General features: G+C 35.3%; 2 long non-coding RNA genes across 2 annotated transcripts; both read left to right on the forward strand.

The window, feature by feature from the left end:
- Window positions 1–517: 517 nt before the first annotated feature.
- LOC144228303 (uncharacterized) lies at window positions 518–6,999 on the forward strand. Its single transcript, XR_013334158.1, has 3 exons — window positions 518–711; window positions 1,970–2,028; window positions 6,940–6,999. It is a non-coding gene; the product is annotated as an uncharacterized LOC144228303 (long non-coding RNA).
- Window positions 7,000–11,967: 4,968 nt separating this feature from the next.
- On the forward strand, window positions 11,968–20,776 carry LOC144228314 (uncharacterized). The gene is made up of 4 exons (XR_013334160.1): window positions 11,968–12,296; window positions 12,951–13,081; window positions 15,946–16,073; window positions 20,718–20,776. It is a non-coding gene; the product is annotated as an uncharacterized LOC144228314 (long non-coding RNA).
- Window positions 20,777–21,839: the final 1,063 nt, after the last annotated feature.

Raw genomic sequence — 21,839 nt, forward strand, 5'->3', positions numbered from 1 at the left:
TATTATATGCTTATATATTGCAATACTGTACAAAACAAACAAGTCACAGAAAACATATAAACAGTATGATATTTGTTATGAGCTATTATAGCATGGGACATAGCTTGACTCGTCTGTCATTTTACTATAAGTGATAGTGTTATCCATGATGTGATCTTTTTTACTACATTACAAACAACTTTTGGTAAAGATCCAAATCAAACAACATACAAACTTATTTCCAGGTGCCTTCCTGGAAAACTCAGTGACATTAAAACTGTGCAAAAAAAAACTTTGTTTTCATGAATTAAATGAAGTTAGGATTTAGATCAGATTTTTTTACCTACATGGAATATGAATTTCTATGACTCTCCTGAGCACTTCAGGAGAAGTGAATTCCTGGCCCTTGCAAACACATTATCAATAATGCTAATGACATCACAATAATGGGAGCCACAAAAGGTCACCTAAATCTTCCAACACGATCACAAGTGGTATTAACATCCTCACGGAGAGCCTCTGCACTAGTTACCAAATAAAATCTAGGTGATTTGGGATTTTTAATGAACCGAATATGGCAACTAGTGATGCAGCTAGAGACAAATATCAACAGACAAGAAAAGACCTATGGACACTCTAAACATTAGAGATCTTTCCTCAGGAAATTTTTATTTTGGGGTTGCCATGGAAATAAGACTGAAGAAGATATTTTAAAGTTTACAAAAAATATGTGTAAGTTTGCCCCTCTGAGACTAATTTATACTGGGCATTGGTTGATATCTCTAGTTTGGCAGGTGGAATTTAGGCAGTAATACATTCTGAGACTGTTTGAGCTGAATCATGTCTGTCTACCCTGTACTATCCTGAGCCCTTAAGTTGTCAGGGCTAATGACAGAATGAGTGCTACTTCTCGAAACACCCGGATTTTCCACCGAGATCCAGAAACACTGACCTAATTATTTATAGGAAATTATATATACTTTACTTAATAATATTAAAAATTAATAAGAATATATAGGCATGAAAATTATAAAAATGAAGACTTAAAAAAAAAAAAAACCTGTTATACCCTAGGGATGCCAGAATGGAAGGCTGGCAAGAGCATAAGTCTCTGGTGACTTATGTTCTACCAGCCCTGGATAGGTGACTTCTGAGTTTTTAAAATTTTTTAAAATGTATTTTTACTTATTTTTGAGAGATAGAGACAGCATGAGCAGGGGAGGGTCAGAGAGAGAGGGAGACACAGAATCCAAAGACAGGTTCCAGGCTCTGAGCTGTCAGCAGAGAACCCTGACACGGAGCATGAACCCACAAACCGTGAGATCATGACCTGAGCCGAAGACGGACGCTCAACCGACTGATCCACCCAGGTGCCCTGACTTCTGAGTTTTTAACTGAGAGACTTACACCTCACCAGTTTAAGCTTCTGTTATTTAGTTTTTTCATTCATAGTCACATTTAATTTTAATTAATATAGAATTCCATACCTAGACATGGGTTATTATGAATGACTGTATTCTACATATAAAATGCTGCACTTCAAAAAATATTGATGGCATTCACGAAGTAGGTAATAAGGACTTAAATATCATAAACTGAAAAATGATGTTTATTTTTACTTTAGAAAAATATTTGATCAATCAGGCACTGTGGTCTGAATGTTGGGAGCTTCTACTCCATTTTTATAAAAGTCTAGAACTAGTCAGTTTGTAAACAGAGATGAAAGGAACATATCTATGCAGGATAGGATGGTCACTGGTCTATGATCTGAGTGTTGGTGTTTTAAAATCATCTATATTCCAATTAGAAACAATAATAATCAATAGCTCAGAGGCACCCTTAGAAACTTTCTAAGCACCTTCATAAGAGTTCTACACTTGATCTTAGTCAAAAGGCTGAGAAGCGATGCACCTTCATAAGAGTTCTATACCAGACAGCAGGAGCGAGCATAGAAGCAAAGATCATTTTACTTTTTACTTTTTTACTTTAGATGGTCTCAAAAGAGCTACCAATCAGGTGGCAGTGGTAGTGGGCATGACACAGAGCGCAGTAAGTAAAAGACCATGTCTCAGTCTTTATGTCTGTCAGCCATTTGTGTTGGTTGCTTATTTATAAAACTGACTACAAGCAAATAAGTTGAAACCTATTAATTTTGTGGGAATTTATTGCCATTGAGACAACAAATCTAACCTAAAATATTCTGTAATTGTTCCATCCCTGATTTTTGAGATCTCAAAAATATACCAGGAAGATAAGTCATAAAAGTTCCATAGCCACAAAGGCAGATCACTCAATGCCCACCTCAAACTCAGACATGGAGTTACTGAGCAATAGAGACTTTCCCATAAATCAGAGTCATGGTCCCTGGAAGATATTTGTGAAGGGATTTCTTCTCAGCAAAAAAGCAGGCTGTGCCAGATGGGCTAAACAAATAACTTCTTCCATTGAGATAGAAAGGGATCTTTACTATTTCAGTTCAATGAGATTTGATAAGGTCCATGGACAACTAACTGCTCTGTGTTTCTTATATTCCTCTCTTCCAAACTGATCTTTGCAAATGCAGTTATTCTGTTTCTCTGTGTTAGGGACAAATGACATGTCTTTTATTATATATATCACAAGACCATACAGGAGTTATACCTTATGACAGTAAGCCAAATATAATCCTCAGATCATGAACTTTAAGTTGGACGTGGTAACTGGATGGGTATCTTCCTTGGGAAATTAAGAGCAGGGATTGATGGGTATCTAAATAGGCTGTGGCAGAGATAGCTAACTGTTCCATAATCTCTGTTCTCTTCTAAAATCCCAGAATTCTATCTGAGTACTGGCTGTCCCAAATCAAATCCATTCCTTAGCATTCTTAGAAGCTGGATGTAGTCCTGTGACAATGTTCTGACCAATTATTGGTAAGTAGAATTGATGTGAATAACTTGCAGGAAGCATTTTTTAAAGGAAGGGGTGTGCCTGACCTTCCTAAGGACTTGACTATGGACATGAAGCCTGGAGTTGCCACAGTCATTTGAAGTAGGAGAATAATTGCCAGAGCTTAACTATCACAAAGCAGAAAGGTAGACAGTTCTTGGTTCTTTGACACCCTGTATAACTGCAATAGGCAGCCACAGAAAAGTCATCTCTGGATACGAGAGAACTAAGATTTTAAAAAGGAAAAAGAAGAAGGAGAAGGAGGAGGAAGAAGAAAAGGAAGAAGAACAAGAACAAGAAGAAGAGAAAGAGGAGGAAGAGGAAGAGGAAGAGGAAGAAGAAGAAGAAGAAGAAGAAGAAGAAGAAGAAGAAGAAGAAAGATGGTTTTTTGCAATTTCCAACCAAACAGGGGATTTTATTTCTAGTTTCTCATGATTCAAATAGGCAAATAGACTGAGGAGAAAAACAAAACAAAACAAAACAACAAACAAACAAAAACAAACCAAACTCTTCTTTTAGAAATAGCAGCAGGAGACAGCTACTTAAGCAATTTTACATCAGTATAAATTTCAGTGTCATTTGCTTGGAGCATTAATTCAGGATATATAAATGAGGTGTGACAGAAACCCTATGGCTATTATTGATAAACAGTTTTGAAAGCTCATATTTTTATTCTGTTGTGCTAAATTACCAAAAACAGTGACAATCGCTAAGGTAATGTGTCATCCAAAATGGAAGCACAGTATTGAGCTTAAGAGGATTTGAATGTATATTTATCATATTCTCATTTTTAAAATAGTATAGTTGAATGTCTATTAATTTTATATGATAAATTCTCAAAACAGAATAGAAACATATACTAAGCAATGGTATTTTCATTAAAATATTTATCTACTTTCAGGGGTAAATAAATAAAGCTCAGAATAGTCTTTACTTTCTCCACTGTGCTTTTCAACTGTACCACATTTCTTCTTTTAGCCTGTTTATTATTTTTTATTTTTCTGATTGAGATTCTTACCCTAGCTTCAAGATCATAATGAATCTATGGCTCTATGAATAGTTCAAAAGGAACTGCCAATAGCAGTTATTATATTTAAAACCACTAGATGCAGTGAAATATAAAGTTTCATAAAAAACTCAAATGCTTCTCAACTTTTGATTTAGATAGCTCAACTTCAAATAGGATAGGGCAGAGCAGTTTAATGAGCAGCCTTTGGAACAAATATACTATATAATTCACTCTTTGGCTCACCAGAAAATTCATAGTGCTGGTATTAAAAGTTCTTCTGGTTTCCAAATTAAATTATTTTTTAAAGTTCAAGTAAGTCTTTTCACAACTCAGAGGGTTTACAATAATGATGAGAGAGTGAAGAGTGGGACAAGAAAAATATAGGTATACTATGGTCTTATTTCATTTAAATCTGCAAATACTGATTGGGTACATACACCTAGTTTATAAAAAAGGTCCTTCCCTGGAAATTTTTGGTAGCCGAATATGGGTGTGATTTATAATTTCTGAGATTTTCCTTGATATCATTTGTAAGGGGTACAGTAATGGGGTATGGAAGAAATTATGAAGTTACAGTTTTTAAAATGTTTAATGTTTATTTCTTTTTGAGAGGGGGGCACAGAGAGAGAGGTAGACGCCAAATCCAAAGCAAGCTCAGGGCTCCAACTGTTAGACAGAGACTGACTTGAGACCCAAACCCACCACTGGGAGATATGATCTAAGTCAAAGTTGGACGCCTAACCAACGGAGCCACCCAAGTGCCCCTGAAGCTACAGTTTTTAATTCAGATACACTTAATATTAAAATTGAAGCCAATAGTCACACAATTTTCAGTAGCAAATACCTTGAGAAAATGGGGACCTTAATTTTTTAAATTTAATTTAATTTATCATTATTATTAATTTAGACTGAGAGAACACATTACGGGGAGGAGGGGGGGGAGGATGGGGAGAGACAGAGACAGACAGAGAATCTAAAGCAGGCTCCATGCTCAGTGTAGAGCCTGATGTAAGGCTCAGTCCAATAACTGTGGTATTATGACCAGAGCAGAAATCAAGAGTCAAACACTCAGCTGACTGAGCCACTCAGGCACTATGGGGATCTTAGTGTTTTTAATACAAGTGATTTGATATATATAAATAAGAATAAAAGCTATTAAAGTAATTTACTTTAGAGACACTCTGATATGGACATTAGCCAAGGAGGGACAAAAATACTTCATTAGATTATTTGTACTTATTTTGGATCTTTATGCCACAATATTTAGTCCTGGCTACTTTTGTTAGTAATAATTTGTTCTCCAAGTCTCCATGTTGATTTTGTTGATTTTGTTGTTATGCCACACTTGTTCTTGAGACCATGACGCTTGTATGTGTACATCCTTGTAGGATCTTATATTTATTGTTTTAAATAGGAAATTTAATTTCTAAGTTTATTTATTTATTTTGAGAGAGAAAGAGAGAGCACAGGAGGAGCAGAGAGAGAAGAAGAGAGAGATTCTCAAGCAATCTCAGCACTCAGCACAGGGCCCAACACAGGGCTTTATCCCATGACCCTGGGATCATGACCTGAACCAAAATCAAGAGTGGGATGCTTAGCCGACTGAGCCAACCAGGCACCCCTGGAAATTTAATTTGAGTTTACTCATTAATGTTGTAATTTTTAACCCCTGATAATTCTCATATCTTATGATAATTAAATCAGCCAATAAAATATTGTTTCTATTATCCTGGTGTTGGGAAAAATGCCCACTGCTCTTCCATCTAGTATCAACTGCAGTGAACATTTTTTAAAATTATGGTTATTGAAGATATGTTTAAAAAATACTGTACGACCTTCCATGTTTGCTTGTTGATAAGGAGGGGGATGGAGTTCTCTGCAATTGCAGGCTCTCCTTAAAGGTACAGAGTACTATTTCCTAAACTTTAGATTAACCTGGAGAACATAACAGAATGAAGATTCTCAGGCAGCAACCATATTAACTGATTGAAACTTTTAATTCATGGGCCTGAAATCTGCATTTGTACAAACTCTGTTTCATCAAGTCTACTGAATTTGAAAACTAATTATTAAAATGCAAACATCTTTTGATGTTGCTTTTTTTTCCATCTTCTTGTAATTTTATCCTTACACTTACACTTCAGCACTGTAATTTCCTCCAGAACAGATCACCCCATGCAATTTACTACTCATATGCCATGTGTTTATGCCTCATGTTTGTTTTTCCTATTCTTCATTCCCTCCCCTTACCTAATTATGCATTTATTAACAATGCACCCAAATGGGATCTAACTTGACTGTGGCTGGTGGAAATGTCTTCTGGTTTTAGGGGAATGAGTAGACTCTCAAAGGAAAGGTTTATTTGGAAGGGAAAGCTCCATAAGTATATATAGTGTTTCATAACTTACTTACCTATTCTTATTATATTACCTGTACATATAGTCATCAAATTTATTTTTATAAAATAATCACAAGTTGGCATAAAACTCTTAAACTTATGTCTTTGTTTTTAAGTTTACTTTATTTTGAGAGAGAGACAGAGAAACAGAGAGCACAAACAGGGGAGGGAAAGAGAGAATATCCTAAGCAAGGTCCTCATTGTCAGCGCAAAGCGCAATGTGGTGCTCTAACTCATGAACTGCAAGATCATGACCTGAGTTGAAACTAAGAGTCAGACACTTAACCGACTGAGCCACCCAAGTGCCCCTAAACTTATGTCTTTTAACATGAATTTTTCAATACTGATATTTCATGTTTTATCTGATTGTTAAGTTCTTTAAGTTCTTAAATTAATCTTAAATCTCATACTGATATTCCTATTTTTTAATTAAACTTTAATTCTTATCAGAAGACTAACGCTTTTATAATAAATGCCATTTTAATTTTTAAAGATTTTTTCTTTCTACTTTTTTCTATAATTTTGTCAACTTTCTAAGCCTCATTTATAATATAAAAATAATTTCCCATCTCTTATTTTTCCTTTTATTTTTACACACTGATTTTTCTGTTCTTGTTTTGTATTTTAGTTTTGTTTTTAACAAAAGATGACAAGAAGCAAGACCAGGGTGCTAGTAGCAGAGGAAGTGGCTGACATCATGAATTAGAAAGCCTTCATTCTCTCAGGTTCTCTCAGCACACAGCTCCTTTACTTTTTCTTAACGGTTTTGCAAGAACATAATAATTGTTTTTTTAAATCATTATGGCTCTAGAGACTCATCATTTATCACCTCCCCGACTGTATTCTTGTTGGGATTGAGAAAACTGTTAATAAAGTGACTTTTTCCAAACCCTTCAGCCTGTCTAATCATTGCAAATACAGCATGAGAGTCAAATTCCTTTCTCTTTAACAAGTGCAGTTAAGATTATAAAAGGTGACAAAATATCTCCAAAAAAGGTCTTACATGCAAAGTATTTTAAGGACATGTTTTATCATTTAATCAATGACATTGTGATGTTATTTAAATTATTCGACATCTTGAGAGGGAGGAGAGACAATCAAGATAATTTTGGTTGTTCATTTTTAGTAGCTTATTAGAGAAATGGTTCAGCAGATTTGAGGAGAATCAAGAGAAGATGAGGCTGTTTCCAGTTTCTGAGCTCAGGAGAATGCTTGTTACTCATGAGGTTACTCCTTGGAACAAGAACTTCCATTACTATGATTTCAAATATTTTCTTCTCCCCTCAGTACATTCATGTAGATTATTATGGAGCAGAGTCTCTCTCAGTTGGAATACTTCCGAGACCTTGTCTCTACAGGTCACCTATAGCATTATGAAAATGTGGGAGTTTGTGTGCTCTACCAATTTATTACTAGTAACATTTTCTTCAAATAAACCCATTTTATATATGCATTGTGTAGTGCTAGTGGTGCATTTAAGCACTGACTCATGTGTAAAGGAGATAAAAAGATGAACTTTTCTGAGACTGATCTGCTAAGCTAGCCTCTCAGAGCACAGTTTATTACCCTCCCTCATGAGATCAGTCAGGACCTGAAACCCACAACATTTAGGCTCTATTGACTGTCAAGCATTTTTATAGACTATTGGGTGGTCTAGCAGGATTGGAGACTGAGGGTCTAACATACCATAGAGTGGCAGTTCCTAGCCAAGGACCCTAGCCCCTGATATATTAAAGCCCCTGAGTAACTGGAGCTGCCTTAATCAAGTGGATTGAAAACCTGACAACCTGAGGTTACTCAGAACGCAAGGGCATATGTGTTACCACTGCTGCTCCTGACCCTATAAAAGCTTCTCCCAATAAAAGCTACATGTGGAATATATGCCACATGATAACTTACTGTAGTGTGTTTGACAAGATGTCTAAAATTTATATACCAACATAGTGGTTCAATCAGTGTTTGTAGCCGTCAAAAACTGAAATCAATGTCTGACAATAAAAGGCTAATAAAATAAATAACTATACATTCATTCTCTAAGATGCTATGAAGCCATTAAGATAATGTTAGTGACACATACCTAATTGTATTTTAAGTATGATCAAATTCTACAGGTAAAAGTATTAGATGGAAAACTAGATTGTGTTTCATGAATCCATATATGCAGAGTGACTATGCAATTATGTGCCAAAACATTAACAGTTCGCTACATGCAGATTTCCATTTTATCTACATCATCTAACATTTTACAGTAAAAGCATGAATACTAGCAGAAATTGGTGGTATCTGTCTTTAATGATAATTTAACTAATATTTGTTTTTTAGAACATTCACCTTCTTGGTTGGCCTATGATCATTTCTATTTTAGCACTGAAAGTCTCAAGAAATCTCATCAGTGTCAAGCAAACCAGGTGGCTCATTACTCTATATTCACAGGAGAGTTGATAAGCATCCCGAGTACTAGAAGTCACTTAATAAGTATTTGTTGAGTTACTTATGTCAAATTAATGAATTAATCATTCCTGGAAACTGATGTAACAAGATAGGAAGTAGATTCAGTAAACTCTATTTAAGATCAGAAATTACTGGGGCGCCTGGGTGGCTCAGTCAGTTAAGCATCCGACTTTGGCTCAGGTCATGATCTCACAGTTCGTGGGTTCCAGCCCCGTGTCGGCTCTGTGCTGACAGCTAGCTCAGAGCCTAGATCCTGCTTCAGAATTGTATCTCCCTCTCTCTCTGACCCTCCCCTGCTCATGCTGTCTCTCTCTCTCAGAAATAAATAAAAAACATTTTAAAAAAATAAAAGAAAGAAATTACTGTAATATGTCACCTAGACTACTAAGTGCTCACAAGATCTCTTTCCACTTTCTTTTCCAGACACATAGACACTTTGCTATTACATTTGCAAGCCTACTTTGCTAAGTTTTGGGCTATAAAATGTGAATGTACCCTTTGCTGGAGCATGGCACATACAAACCGTCTGTAATTTCTGACATGTTCCATTGCCTTATCTTTTGGCCAATGCAGTGTGTCTAGCCTTAGCAGAGGGCTCTGAAATTCCAGGTGATAGCAAAGCCCCAGTTGGAGGGAATAGCAAAGCCCCAGGGTCACTGATTGACCGTGTAAAATGCCACAAGCAAATCAAGAACAACACATTATACTTTTGCATGAGGAAAAATGAACTTTAATTATATTAGTCACTGACTTTTAGGCTTGGTTAGTTAAGAAACTAAAGTTATGTAAGTTATGTACTTACAGAATCATTGGAATTTGCCATCTTAAGAACAAACAAGCCTTCCTAATTATGATGGATAATTTATTTTTAATTGAAATATTTATGATTATGTGATCTAGAAGAATAGTTTACAAGTAATAAGAGTCAACATTTCTCTTTTCTGCTTTCACTTTTCACAACGTGTAAAAATAATTGGTCCTGCATTCTTATTTCTATATGTCTATGAAACTGACCTTTGTAAACATATTTTTATTAAACAATGAGAAAATTAATTCAGTTTATCTTCAGAGATGCTCTGTCTACAGGGTATTAGTAGAACTGTTTACACCTGATCTGTCCCAATTAGATGAAAGTAGACAGACTGGATAATTTGTGCAATTTTTATCTAATAATAAATGGAAATCCATGGACTCTCAGCTCTTGAAATGTTTATAACATGGCCCATTTGAAAAGAGCAGTGATAGCATTAAGGTCATGACGAATTAAATGAGACAATTTAAAATGTTTTGAGTGCCCCACCTTGCTATTCATATATCTGAATATTGGTGCCGAATGACTCTTCTTTTTCTGTGTTGTTTGAATTTAATTTTAAGACTTGATTTCCATAAAGCCTAGCCATTTTGCCCTTTGTCAAGCTCTCTAGTCAAAAGGTTGTCTGCCTCATTTCCATTAATAAAAAGAACGTGTCTTTAAAGTTTAACTAGATTATCTTAAGGGCAAAAAATGAATGTAACTGTACTGTGTTTTTCAAGTAGCTAGGTTTCCAACTCAAAATGATTGATTGTTCAACAAATATAAGTGTTTTTATATTATTTTTGGTTTTTAAGTATTGAAATCAAAAAAATGTGTAAGTAGTGATTCCAAAATCCGGGTTCTAATCAAATATTTAAATAATCAAAATCTATCACAATGATAACATGAATAACTTTATAAGTAATTATTTTTATGGTTAATGTTATGTAAATATACGTATTTTCGTTTGCCAGTAGGAAAAGTGAGTTGAATTGTATTCTATAATAATAAAATCTAATTTAGAGAAAACTTAAAAATTCTAGACCAAGAGGGTAATTCCCATAGAGGGTAACTTCATAAAATATATGAGTTCTTAACCATTTCTTTATTACAAATAGATTTAATCTTATAACATGTTTTTATTTGTAGGTATATATTATAAATGCATATTTTTAAATGATTAACAAGTATATCACCTATATTGGTTGTCCTGGTGCTTACAATATACTTCTTTAACATCGTATTTACCATATTACATTTGGGACCCCAGTTTAGGTACATAATCTTTATACATGGATATGAGTGTTCCTATCAGGTTGTTTTGGTGATGGTTGAGTCAATATAATCAGACGCTGAGCTTTTTTTTTTTTAATGCTTATTTATTTTGAGAGAGAGCGCAAGTGGGGGAAGGAGCAGAGAGGAGAGAGAGAGAATCCCAAGCAGATTTTGTATGGTCGGTACAGAGCCTGATGTGGGACTTGATCCCACAAACTGTGAGATCATGACCTGAGCCGAAATCAAGAGTTGGATGCTTAACAAACTGAACCACCCAGGTGCCTCTGAGTTGGGTTTATATTGTGTTGTTGCTATCGTTACCTTCAGTGCAGCACATATTCCAATGCCATCTATTAGCTATTTATTTCCTTGTCTTTAGAGTGGGGACTGGGGTCCTGAGGTTAACTCTCCGTTTAGTTTGGCTGCTTTGGCTTTCAGCTGTTACTGCTCACTGATTCCATACATGGAGTTGCTCTTCATGCAGTTGGCCCTCCTCCAGGTGTAGATAACTGTTGTTGATTACTTGACGCAAAACTTGTGGTAAGGGCCGGAGCATTCTCTGTTGTCATGGTACAGCTACAATCTTAGGTAGAGTCCAAATTCCTTCCTGGCAATATTTATACTCCTCCCCTTCCTCCAGTCCATGGTAGTCAAACTATTGTGTTTCTATTTGATCCTGGGCAAGAGATTCCTGTTCCTCTTATAGTAATAGAAGACCCCTGTCTGGTTTAGGTATAGGATGTTTTGCCTAAGATCCTTTGCTGTCTCTTCCCCAGAATAAACATTTTATTTTCTTTCTTCCTCCAAGCTTCAAAAGAAGTTTGATTTTACCCTGGGTGCCAGAGAGTTGCCCTTCTATAAAAAATTGACCACCTTTGTTTTACCCATCTTCTAGGATAAATTGATTTTTTCCCCTCTCTTCCGAGTTCTGAAAGACAATTTGCAGCTTCTTCCACAACAGTTTAAGAATTTTACTTCTTAGGAGAAAAGGTCACAATGATATGTGTGAGGCTTTGTGCTCATTTCCTAGCAACAGCCAATCACCTACTGAGGTGAACATTTGTGTCATTGAGGGAGGGTCTCCATGGACTCCTGCACTAACTACTTTGTTTTTCATGAATCCCAAGAAAAGAGCTTGTGTGACTGTTTGGGATCCTCATCTTGTACTTGGTACCCAAGGTTTTTGCTGATTCTCATGGCAACTGAACCTTGGCATTAACATGGCCTTTAATATTTTTATTGATATTTTCCAATTTGCTTGTAAGATGGCTGCTTGCTACTTTCTCCCTTACCTTGGCAAATGTGAAGAGTACATCTCCTTCTCTGGAAGTCAGGGATTTTGGTTGTCTTCTGATCCACTGTCAGCTGAATATATATATTAGTTCTGGGTTTTTTTCCCCTCTGATTTTATTAATTTGATTATGGTGTACCTTCATGTGGTTTTCTTCATGTTCCTTCTGCCTGAGGTATGTTAAATGTATTGAATCTATACCTGTGATTGGTTGAATAATGGGCTCCCGAGATGTCCAAGTCCAAATCCACAGAAAATATTAATATGTTATGTTACATGCAAAAGGGGAGTTAAGGTTGAAGATGGAATTAAGTTTGCTAATAATCTAACTTTAACAGAGGGAGATCACCAGAGATAATCCAGGAGGGCCCAATGCAATGTTAAATTAACTATGAAATGGAGTTTGGACTTGAGAATTCTCCAGGCAGACAAAATGATTTAAGCAAAAGTAAATCTAGCTTATTTTATAAACACAAGCTTATTTTGTGAAACTTTACTTAGTTTCATAAGGTTATTTCTTATAAATACCTCTGATAATCGTAAAAGAAACTTGTCATTTTCCTACAAATGGTATAAAATAATCACTTTTGACCAATCCCCTGGCATCTGGGAATCCCCACTGGAATAATCAACCATGTAGTGATCAAACAACTTTCTCATTTTCACTTTTTAAGCCATCCTGTAAATTCATGTCTCTGAGCTTCATAACAGTTTTTATCTTTTGAAAGCTGCCATTTTGAAGAATGTTCTTATATGCAAAATAAATTCTTACTAAGTGGTATTTATTAATTTGGTGGTTTAACATTTGCTACTTCTGGATTTTTGACAGTACTTAGAATGGTTCTTAAAAGTGGAAGCTGGAAACAGAAAAGTCAGTGTCAGGGTGATGCAGGGTAGAAAAGACTGGACTGAACATCGCTGGCTTTCAAGCTGAAAGGGACCACCAGCCAAGGAATGCAGGTAACTTTTAGAAGGTGGAAAAGACCAGAAAAGTGATTTTCCCCTACAGCCTCCAGAAAGGAGTGTGATACTTCTGACACCATGATATTAGGCACAGCCCCACATCAGATTTCAGATCCCTGAAAATTGTAGATAACAAATTTATATCATTTTAAGCCACTGGGTTCATGATACTTTGTTACAGTAGCAATGTGAAACTAACTAAGTGGGTTAACTAAGTGGGTTTTTACCAGAAATATATCAATTTTTCTTCAAGCAATATAGCCATTATCAATTCAAATAGCTTTTCCTCTCTCCTCTCCCCTCATCTTCTGGGATTATAATTATGGTGATGCTAACACACAGCTCATTGCTGTTCTGCTCACTTTTCCCTTTTCTTGTTTGTAGTTTATTACATCCCTGTGATTTATTTGGCCGGGTTATTTTCTACTATCCTTTAATCTTTTCTTCTGTGTGTTTAATCTGCTGCTATTCCCATTCAGTGTATTTTTCATTTGAGATATTGTATTTTTCACTACTATAGTACTTTTCTTCTGTTCATATATGTTTTCTTTTATTTTTTTTAAACATCTGGGCCATACTTACAATAGGTTTATTGTATCTGTGTCTGTCATTTCTACTATCTGGGCTTTTTCTATGTCAGTTTCTGCTGATTGATTTTAATCATGGTTATGGGTCTATTTTGTTGCTTCTTTGGATGACTGGTTACTTTTTATTAGATGCCATACATTGTAAATTTTACTTTGGTTGATGCTAAATTTTGTTATATTTCTGAAAACATCATTGGATCTTATTAACTATAGTTAGTTTACTTTTAATCCATTTGATTCTTTACAGATCTCTTTTTAAGCTTTGTTAGGGAAGTTCCAGAGCAGTATTTAGTTGGAGCCTGATTCTATACCAGTAGTAAAACCAAACCACTTTGTACATTCTTTGAGGCATCATGTGTTTTAGGTTTTTCCATCTGGCTGACTGTAGCATGAACTAGTCACCAAGTTGTGTGAGTTTTCAGGGTTATCCTGCTTATTTATCTTCTGTGGTTTCTTCCCTGGCTGAGGTTAAATTTTTCCCATCCATGCATAGTTCAGAAGTCTGCTCAGGACTCAGGGGACAGTTACACAGATCTCCTGAGTTTTCTCTCTTGTGGTAGCCTCTTACTCTCCACTATTGTGCCCTCTAAATCCTGAGCTCCTGAGCTTCTCATCATAAAATAATTTCCCATCTAAGCTTCAATGACTTCCATCTCCTTAACTCAGCTAGCCTGCCAAACTCTGTTTGAGATTCCCCATTCATTGTTTTTCATAATATGGAAATTTTCTCCATGCATCACCTGTACCAGTTGAGAGCTCACCTACTTCATTTCTCTTCTTTCATGTAACAGTTTCCTGTGCTTCTTGTTCAGTTCTAGTATTTAAAACCATTTGTTGTGTATTTTATTGACTATTTAAAGGAGAAGGGATATGCCAATCCCAATTATCATATGGTGGTCAGCAGCACAAGCTCTCAAATGTGAAATAGTTTTATTTTCTTTCCTTAGAAAGAAAAAAAAAGAAACTCTTTTCCTCTGTTTATCCAGGGAATATAAAGTAGTTTAAACAGCCTAAATAGAATGAAATTAAATTAACAAATCTCTAAATGTTACCAAAAATCTTAATATATTTCAAAAGCACATAATGATTCCATTTATTTTTATAAAAGTCTCGATTAGAAACTGGAGAAATGTGCTATGTAGTGTAACATATATATGTTAATTTATTTCACAGAATATACTATATTAATAACCCCAAGAGTGCCTCTCTCCCTCGAAGAACAGAAATGATGCACAGTGACACTAAACAAAACTTATTGATGAATGTCAAAAAGTTCACTAATTTTCCTAATAGTTTGAACCATGTATATGTAAATTGAGAAATCTTGTTAATATTGCTTATCATCTAAAATATTATCTGAACCTAGTGAGATATATTAGCAAAAGTATTATACAGTTTTAATAGGCATAATGTGTGAAATAAAGCTATTGTATCATAATAGCTTTATTACATTATAATAATAGCTATATTGAGTAAAATAAACACTGATCATAAAAACACTGTGTTCAAAAATATTCTCATTTATAAGGCCATTTCTCTTACAAGAAAATGGGGCAAAATAACTACTTAGGTGATATCATTGACAAAGTTAATGATTATTAAGACAAAAACTAAGTTTTACTTTTCCTAAGTTGTATTAGATTCAATCATTACACAATATTGACATAGGTAATGATCTCACTGAGGAAATGTTACAAAAATTACATACAAGTTTTGTAAAGATAACGTCTATTTTTATCTGACTTGAATAATTAAAAGGTTTATCAAAAATTACTAAATTCAGAAATTAGCAGTGCAGACAGAAAATACAATTGTCTATGAGACATTCCTGTATGAATATTAATAAATAAATTGTTTATAAAGGAAAACCTCCTTAATTTGAATTTTTCTGAACCTGCAATTTCAGTATGACTATATATGAACCAAAACACAGATATATCAAATTAACCCACTGGAATTTTGAAAGGAATACTACTTTCTAGTCATTGGACCTAAACTATAGCTAGCTGATTGACTCTTTTTCTATTAAGGGAACATAGAGTCATGATATCTAATGGTAATAGCCAAATAACATAAATACTTTGCTCTCTCTGGAAAGTCTTCTACTGTTTTAGCAATGTCTAAACCTTTGTAAAATATTTATTGGTGCTATAAATCTAAACACTTATCTGAACAAGAAGAGGGAATAATTTATTCTTACCATAGATCCTAATGATGGGTATGCCTTTTTTTCCCTTTCCTGTTCCTTTTTTCATGAAAATATATATTTTCTAGTGAATTCTGAATGTATTTGCTGAATGCAAATTTTGTGTCTTCAGTCAATTTAAAATGAAATTAGTATACGTATTTTGGAAATCCTGGGGGAGAAGATGGGAGAGAGTAAGGAGAAACACATCCAAATGGTAAGTAATGTTTTCAAGCCCGAATATTCTGTCAAGGATCAGATATGTCAATTCTTTGCAGACACATAATTTGTGAGAGATTCTTTTATGAATACTTTCGCTTCAGGAAAATGTTATCTTCAGCTCCAGATAAAATTTGCATTTTTATGGCATTATTTGAAGGAAGTTGGTAAAGCTTTCATGAATAAAATATATATCATTCTTGGTGGGTCTTCATGGTAAGAACTTGACATCTCCAGTTGACACCAGAAAGGATGTAAGCCCTGCTGAAAACCACATCAATCAGCTGAGGAGAGTCTCCAGTTGACAGCAGTTAGCTCATGGCATGGATAGATTTCCACCTCATGAGACTCTGAACCACCATCACCATATGACTTTCAGAAACTGTGAGAATCTGGATGTTTATTGTTTTAAGCTACTGAATTTTGGGATACCTTTCATGTGTCAACAGATAATTAATACAACTCATAATTAATTTGTAAATTGAGACAGAGAAGAATTAAGTGACTTCTAAAAGTTATTCAAGCATTCAACGACTATGTTATGCACTCTTATGTAGCTAAAAATATCCATTTCCCCTACCATATCCCTTAGTGATATAAATCCGATTAAGCTGTGATTCAGAGAAACATGAGCAAACCAAGGCAGTGAATCTTGATTTACCTAAATCAATCATGGTAATTTCTCTAGCTACACTGGTTGAAAGTTTACAGAAAAAGATGTGGCAAAATACTGGCTAACAAGGGAAATTATATGAAGGACATCTGAGTAAGGGTTTCTCTGATAAAAAGAGATGCTAAGGGGAGCCTGAGTGGCTGAGTGGTTAAGTGTCCAGCACTTGATTTCCACTCAGGTCATTTTCTCACATTTCATGAGTTTAAGCCCTGCTTCGAACCCGGTTTGGGATTCTCTCTCTTTCTCTCCCTTTCTATCTGTCCCTTCTTCTGCTTGTGTACTCTCTCTCTCTTTCAAAATAAATAAGCATTGAAAAAGGGAGAGAGATGCTAATGTAGAAAAGTTTCTTTTACTTCTACTTGACAATGTTATATATGCTCTTAAAGCCAGAAATTAATGGCAGACATTGAGAAGTAGTAGTTTTATTATGGACAGAATGTTATCTCCCAACACTTGTTGAAGCCCTACTCATGAGTGTGATGGTATTTGGATGTAGGCACTTTGGGAGATTAATTCAGTTTAAATGTGAAAGGTGGGGCTCCTTAATGAGATTTGTATCCTCATAAGAAAAGGAAGAACCCAGCACTAGTTCTCTCTCTCTCCACTGTCTTACACTGAGGAAAAGTTGTGTGTGGACATATTGAGGAGGTAGACATTTGCTGGCCAGGAAGAGAACTCTCATCAGGAACTGAATCAGCTGGCATTTTGGACTTCCCAGTTTCTGGTGCTTTGAAAAATAAAAAATTTTAATTCGTTTTTAATGTTTATTTATTTTTTGAGAGAGAGAGACAGAGCACAAGTGGGGGAAGGGCATAGAGAGAGGGAGACACAGAATTCACAGCAGGCTCCAGGTTCCAAGCTATCAGAGCCTGACACAGGGCTTGAGCCCACATACGGTGAAATCATGAACTAAGCTGAAGTAGGTAACTAAGCCGACTGAGAACCCCAGAGACGCCAGAAATAAGTGTTGTTTTTTTTAAGCCACATAGCCTATGGTATTTTATTATGGTAGCCTGAGCTAAGACAGAGCTTAATAAAGTCAGAGTGAAAAAAAAAGAATTTAGGATTTGCTGATATTGGAGATGTGAAATGATCTAATAGTGGAATGACTCAAAATCTATCAGATAATAACTTGGCACGTTGGTTAAGCCATTTCTGTTTGTGTCTTTTGTTACTCAACTAAACATATCTTCATGGATAAAGATGTTAGAGTCAAGACAAAAAATAACTACTAATTTGACTACGTTTTTCTTATTCAACCACTTTTCCTATAGTCCAGCATTCTGTTGTAGCAAACAAATGACAATTTTCCACAAAATGCAGACATTACAAGCAAAAACAAATATATACAGGCATATTAAGTGTTATAGACTCATCAGCTAGCTTTGTAAAAATTGCCCAGGATAACTGGCATACCCTTCTACTATCCTGCTTGTGAGACCCAGGCATCCCTGAGCAAGCCAAAGTACTCATGCTGACCCAAGGGAGAGCCAGAGTCCCTCCGAGGAGTCCATGAGCAGTGGCCACAGCCCCCAGCCCTTCTCCAGCGCATCTGTGAATGCTCAAGTACAAGCACAAACACTAGAGGATGCAAGATGACCAGAGACAGGGGGAATCACAGGCACCCTTTCATGACCATGCAGAATGGAACAGTGTGGTCGTCATAAAGCCTTGGTGCTAAGAGCTATGGCCGACCCCCCACCCCCACCCCGTGACCTGTGCTTTCACTCCCTTCCTCACCTGCAAGGAATCAAATTTGTCATCGAAAATGACGACCTCTATATTTTCTTTTGTATTTTGATAAACACTGAAGAATCTGGAGCTGTTGAACTTTGTCTTGGGGAAATCTTCAGAACTGGTTTATTTCCTGTCAGGAACCTGTTAACTGCTTTCTGCACACATTTAGTCATCAACTGTTTTGTATACCTGTTTTCAGTTTTCATTTCAGCAAACAAGCACTGTAACTGTAGCTACTAGAATAAACTCTCTAGGGGCACCTGGGTGGCTCAGTCCGCTGAGCCTCTGATTTCGGCTCTGGTCATGATCTTGCCATCGTGAGTCTGAGCCCCATGTTGGGCTCTGTGCTGACACCTCAGAGCCTGGAGCCTGCTTTGGATTCTGTTTCTTCCCCTCCCCTGCTCACGCTCTGTCTCTGTCTCTCAAAAAATAAATAAATGTTAAGAAAAAATTTAGAATAAAAACTCAACTATTTAAAAAATAAAATAAATTTAAAAAACTCAACTATTTAAAAAATAAAATAAATTAAAGATAATCTATTATCTTTCCAACAGTTAATATCTTGCATATATGTTTACCCTTGTCTTTTTGTGGTTTTGTTCTTACCTACTGAGTCTATTTTCTTTGTGTTTGGCTATATACTAGTCATTGAGTTAGACATTATATATTTAAGTTTGGTTTTCTTTACTGCTGTTGTTGTTTTTAACCTTACTAGAAATTAAATACTTGGATGTGTAAGCCAATGTTTTCAACAAATTTGAGGGAAAAAAATGCCTTTGTTTTTCTTTTTCACAAGAAGTCAAGATCTTTTATCCACTTTCCTGAAATGTCAACTGTAATTCTGATATGAATTTAAATTCTGCTATTTTTTCTGTTTGATTTTTTATGATCAAACACATACCTCATTACCTAGATGTACATCCAAAAGGAGCCACAGAAACAGAAGACAGTTAAATGAGATAGAAAAAATGTTTGATGTATTAATAGCTAAAACTATCCTCTGGGCATATATCTCAATGTATCATCTTTACATGTTTTTCAAAAATGTCTGCTCCTGTTAAATAAATATACTGATGAATTTTAATCCTGACAGAGTGATCTCAACTTTTTCTTATTAATTCTGATAGTAAATCTTATCTCAAAACTAGAAAAGTACTCATCATCTTCAATACACAGCTTTCTTTCTCTTCTATTTTGTAATCCATTGTTCATTTCAGTAAATGTTATTCTATTTTAATTTTACCTCAGTATTTGGAATAGGACATCTCTACTCAAGGTCAGTTTTGATATGAAACATGGTATTTTTTCCTTGAACTAATGGCATAATTCACTGCCATGCTAGGAAAATCCTTTCTTTCTGAAATAAACATTAGTGATGGTTTCAGCAAAAAACATATATGTGTATATATAAGTACATATATGTATACATATATATAGAATGTCACAATTACTGACTAGCATTGCTCTGTACAAATTGAAAGGTACAGTTAAGGTGTGTTAGAAGATATATCCTTTAAGTGAAGCAGTGATTAGATCCTCCTCGAAGACCAGATGTACAAGTAACCACCCCTGCTATACCCCATTCCTGCAACACCTCTTCCCCTAACCATTCTCAATGTAATATTTCAGCATATATTTGTTTAATATCAGCCCATTTTAACTCAGTATAAATTATAATATGGAGAATGTTTGTTTCTAGTATTACTGAATTGGAAGGTGCTGTTTAACTTTCATGGGTGCCCTATTCAATTTAAGATGCTATAGCAGAAGACCATAGTCTGGGTGGTTTATAAATAATAGAAATGTTTTCTCAAATTCTGGAAGTCTGAGATCAAGGTGCCAGCAGATTCCATTACTGGTGAGGTCTGAGTCTTTATTGCACTCTGCCAACCTCCCGTTCTATCTTCATATGGTGGAAAGAGAAAGGAGGGGTCCTTTTATAAGGATCCATTCATTAGAGCTCAGCCCCCAAGACCTTATCACCCACCGAAAGCCACACTTCCTAATTCCACTACGTTGCAGGGTGGGATCTCAACACAGTAATTTTGAGGGGACACAAATATTCAATCCATTGCATTGGGTATTTTTCTGAGATACAAAGGGAGGAAATTGGGATAGTAAACTATTATCTAAACACATACATTTTCTGCTGATTATTTTCAGCAGCATTTCAACAGACACTTCTATGTGGCCATAAATGACCATAAATAATTGTTATTGTTTTTTTTACAGTGCTGAAGTGAAACCTCTGAGAGAAAAGGCAATTCTTAATAAAAGATGAGAAAACTGTTTCTGGAGTCTTCTGCAAGGACTCCTTGTATGCAAGTCTCAGGTCCATCGTGTTATTAATCGGATGATATGGTGCAAGATAACAATCCTGAAATTCAGATTTCTTGTCTGTAGCGTTGGAATCATACTTGAATTTTAAATCTGGGGCTGCCGTGAGGCAACTTGTATTCTATGATCATGAAAACAAGGTTGGCCTTTAATATCAGTAGCTATTATTTTTTATTATTTAGTAAGTCTTATCAGCCTCCAGGGAAGGATGGTCTTTTGGTGAGAAATAGATTTCTCATTCCATGGCTAAGCAAAAGCAAACATCTCTTCAGATCTTATTAGCCGATCAGGGTCAGTAATTGATCCTGAGTTATATGTAACAAGGCCGTAGAAATAGCAAAAGGAAGAGTCAATTCAAACCCTGGTCTTGTCACTCTAAAGTTCACTGTATTTCCTCTGGATCATTGCATCTTTTTTTTTTCTTAATGTTTACTGTTTTGAGAGACAGACGGGGGGCAGAAAGAGAAAAACTGACAGTTTTTCAGTCAGTTTAAAACTTAACTGCTTAACCATTTAATTTTTTAAGTTGTGTGTGTGTGTGTGTGTGTGTGTGTGTGTATTACAGGGGAGTTTTAGGAAGCCTAGAGATCCACAGTAGAAATAATTGTACAACATCATGTTGCCTTCCTACCAGAAAAGTATTAAATTTTATAAAATATTTAAGATATACTTAAGTGAATGTTACAAAGGTGTCTTTAAGCTTTCACTAGTATGTCTCAACATAAACATTCTAAACCTCTGCATAATAATATAATTAACTGAATAGTTCTTCAAATTTGATATAATATTTTAATAAATGATACTATTAGAAGAAATAGGCCATATTGATTTAGAAATAGATGGGGAGTTATTTCAAATTATGCAGGCATATCTTTCCTAAGTGGCATATTCTGTCACTATAATGATAGGATACAATTATGTATGTGGTCCATACACACCCATAATTAGACATACTAGTAGCAAAAGAAAGAAATGAAAAACAGGACTTAAATTTACTTTATCCATAGTATCATGTAA

The sequence above is a fragment of the Crocuta crocuta genome, unplaced genomic scaffold (genome assembly GCF_008692635.1).
Source record: "Crocuta crocuta isolate KB4526 unplaced genomic scaffold, BGI_CrCroc_1.0 scaffold462, whole genome shotgun sequence".
NCBI lineage: Eukaryota > Metazoa > Chordata > Mammalia > Carnivora > Hyaenidae > Crocuta > Crocuta crocuta.